This window comes from Cupressus sempervirens, chromosome 10 (genome assembly GCF_028749045.1).
Source record: "Cupressus sempervirens isolate cs-2001-9-10 chromosome 10, ASM2874904v1, whole genome shotgun sequence".
Classification (NCBI taxonomy): Eukaryota; Viridiplantae; Streptophyta; class Pinopsida; order Cupressales; family Cupressaceae; genus Cupressus; species Cupressus sempervirens.
In genome coordinates this window covers 941,223,216-941,227,483 of record NC_143127.1, presented here as the reverse complement: position 1 = coordinate 941,227,483, position 4,268 = coordinate 941,223,216, and positions in this window count along the sequence as shown.

The window sequence follows — 4,268 nt, the reverse complement described above, 5'->3', positions numbered from 1 at the left end:
ATAACTAGGAGTTAGCGCAATGATAAGTCTCACAACTAAGAACATGTTCACTAAGAGTGGATTATCCTTCACTGAGCACAAAATTTAGTGCAATGATGAGAGGATATGTTGACATGCATGTGTCATGTAAAAACATGTTGTAGACAACATGTGCTTAATTAGAGCACAAACAACTATATTGTCTACATGAAAACTCAGTTGATTATGCAAACTCTAGTGTTGTAGACACCATGTGCTAAATGAGATGCCAAATCCTATGTTGTCAACAAGATAACTCATATGAGTACACATACTCCTAGGTTTCTAATCTAATAAATAATAAAATAATGCATTGACCTAAGTAAACTTAAGTAAAGTGTAATAATAATTAATTATTTACACTAACGCCCCCCCTTAAGTGAAACTTAAGGGAATGCACTTAAGCTTATGAAAGCTATAATGAAAATGCATGATGGGTCCTAGCTACTAGACCATGTTAGGTACCCATGTATAAAATGCAATGCAATCTCTTTGAAAATAGAGAAAGAGGGAAAACCTCATGGGGAAAACCGTCCCCCAAAAAGAGAGATGAAATAACAAGATGCATGGATAGATGGAGTAATTAATACCCCCTATTGCAACATACATCATGTATATACAATATAGAATTATGATAAGAAGAAAGCACCATAAGACAAAAAGAAGTCCCCTCCATAAGGGAAAAGAAGAAGAAGAAAGGAGACAAGTTAGTCCCCCCCCTCAAATCTTGAATGTCAATCAGTGATAGCTGCTCCAAGATGAATGTAGAAGTTGATCCATGATTTTTGAATAATGTTCCTCCCTTTAGGAAGAAAGAATGTCATTTGCAGATATGAGATGCTTCCCTAATGTGTAGAAAGAATACTAAGATGAATGTTGTCTCTGAAACTTGCTCAACTATTCCTGTGTCAATATTGACAATTGCCCCTTCCAACACTACTAAAAAGAATATATTTGGATCTAGCAAGGATGAATGTAGGACATATCCCAAAGAAGAAACTATCTCCTTGAATTATAAAGAGACCTCCTACAATTATTTTACATAAGGATCCACAATCATATCAACTTGGTAAAACTGATCATGTAGAGAATAGATAAGAGGGACAGAGTGTTCACTCACAACAACTTAAAAAGGATCTTCTTCATCTAAGAGAAGATGTATATAATCAATGATGTCTCCTAAATTTTCTATGTATGACTCCACAAATAAACCTAAATTATTTGTTATGTGGTCATCCTCTAATGATAGAACTAGAAGACAAGGTGTACCCAACTATACTGAATTACATGGACCTATCACTGTAGCAATGTATGGATGTGGAATTTTTTGATGTTGTGACATCATTATGCATCTGTCAATAGGATCCTCTATATTTGAACATATTTAATCACTATCACTATTGTCACTATAAGTTTCCACAATGTATGAATTATGGAGAGGATTAGAGGATAAGCTAAGTGAGTTTTCCTCAAAGTGAACATTCCTCTCTATGAATATCTCACGAGTCTCAAGATCCATAAGTCTATATGCCTTAACATTTTCATAATATCCAATGAAATTACAATGCCATGGTGGTAGTGCCTTGCATTTCCTTGAAGATATGTGTGCCCATGTTGGACAACTAAAAACTTTGAAGTGTTTCACAACTGGTTTTCTTGCACACCATGCTGCAAAAGGAATAATTCCATCTAAGACATTATGAGGAGACCTATTAAGGATGTGATTGGTACTAATTATAGCTTTGACTTCAAGTGATAGATCAAGAGATTTAGCTTGAGTTATGCAACTTGTCATTGACTTAAGTGTTCTAATCCTCATTGCTGCAACACTTGTCTTTTGTGGACAAAATGCTACTAGAGTCTAAAGATCAATACCCTCAACTTAAAAAAAAAGTCTATAAGTCTTGAGATCACATATCTACTTTCATTTTCCATATGAATAACCTTTATGACTTTACTTGATTACCTCTCAACATGAATCTCAAAGGCTAGAAACTTATCAAACACTTTATTTTTGTGATTAAGAAAGTAGACCCATTTGTAGTTTGAAAATTCATCAATGAAAGTGAGGACATAGTGACCCTTCCTAACTGATGTTATTGAAAAGGAGCCTATTAGAATAGTGTGAACCAACTCAAAAACAACTAATTCTCTAAAAAAATTTCCTTTGTCATACTTTTCATCTAGATGCATATTCATTGAACAAGTTGAACATTCACCTATAGAAAAGTTGATTGTCAATAGACCTTTGACCATATTTTTTGAGCCAAGCTGATGAATATACTAGAAGGCAAGATTACCATACTACTCATGCCATAATTTACTTTTTGAATGTGATTGTGTCAAAAGGACATGTGAAGGAGAATTAGGCACAATGTGGGAGAAAGAATAGAGCCTTGTGTCATGATTGACTTTACCCACTGCAACCATTGAATCATCCTTAATATTTCACACCATTACTAAATTAGGAAGGAACTCAACTTATTTCCACCTTCATAGTGAGTGATTTGGTAAATTGAAAGGAGGATTTGTGCTAAGGCTAGGAACATAGAGAAAATATTTGAACTCTCCATTTTCCATCTCAACTTGTCCTTTCACTTCAACTTCCACTTATGTATCATTTCCTATAAATATGTGAGGTACCTTAGATTGCTTCAATGAAGAAAAGTGTCCTTTTGAAGAACCCAAATAATATGAGGCACCTAAGTCAATAATCCATTCCCTAAAGAACTTGAACTTGCTATTGTAGACACCTAAAAACCTTTAGAAAATAAAGTATTTTTATTTTCTGAAAAATTCCTGATGACATCATCATTTATTAATTAATTAACTATTTAATTAATTTATTTATTTTTATGCCATTAAATCCCTTTATCTTAATTAAAAATATTTAATTAAGGAATCCCTCCCAAAAATGTTTAAATCTTATTTAAACATTATTTACTTATTTATTAATTATTTAATTAATAAATTGACCAAAAAACCAAAAAAAACCAAAATAAATAAATAAATTATTTTTTGCCCAAAACTTGGCCAATTTCCTTAAGACCACTAACCTCTTCCAAAATCTTCTAATCCTTCTTTAATTTTGATAAAAGGCTAATCCCATCATTTCCTACCCCTAATCCCAACTCAAAATATTTAATTAAGATTAAATATTTATCCTCATGTTTATTAAAAAAGTTTTAATAAATATCTCCTCAACCCAAACCCTTGAAATAAATAAAACTTTATTTATTTCCTAAAAATCTAATTTATCCTCATCCTAAGAAGTTCTAGACTCTTCTAGAAAGTCTTCATCCTCATCCTAGGAAGTTCTAGACTATTCTAGAAAGTCGTTATACTCATCCAAAGTCTAGAATCTTCTAGAAGATGTCTTTAAACCTAATCCTAATCCCCTCCTAACCTTGTCACATTCCCTAAACATGGGTTAAGACCTACTAACCCAAGCCAAAGTTAACAAATATCTCCTCCTTCACCCACCCTCATTAAATGCCATCCACTTGCCTATCCCTAAGCTAATCCTAAACCATCCTAACCCATCCTCTAATCATTTGCACAATCCTAAGCAAGCTTAAAACCTTCCTAATCAAGCCCAAGTCAAAATTCCTCTCATCTCCTTCAAAATATCCCAACCATAAAACTTTATGAAGCCCACTAGGCCATAAATGACTCTTCCAAGCCCTTTTACTGCTTTTACAAGCCATTATTAGGGTCTTTATGAAGATTTTATCCCTTGAGCCTCCTTTGTTGACTCATCCTTCCCCTTTCCTCCATCCTTTCACCCTGTGACATGTGTCACTCCCTGATTGGCTATAAGAAAGCACAATCCATGTGCTCTCCTCTCATGCAATCTGAGCCCTCCATGAGATTTTTCTCATCCTTGCATCTTATCCCTCAATCCCTCAAGCCTCTTGCCTATAAATTGGATCCTTCCCCTTTGCAAAACAACACAATCCATGAAGTAAAGTCATAATGCCATTTTAAGAAGCCATTTTACATCAAAACCATACACTCACACCCAAATTGCAACTCCATTTGAAGCCCTTTTTGAAGCATAAGCTTGAGCATACATCCTATCTATTTAGACAAAGCCACTCAACAAGAGAGCTTCTTATTGAGAGAGTCCATTAATGGCTCATATTCTCAATTGAGAGCTCATCTTAGTCTATCTTGAAGTTTATGAATTTTGTTTAGTTTGTAGAAGCTTTATTTAAATTTGGTTTCTATTAGCATACTATCATTGCTCA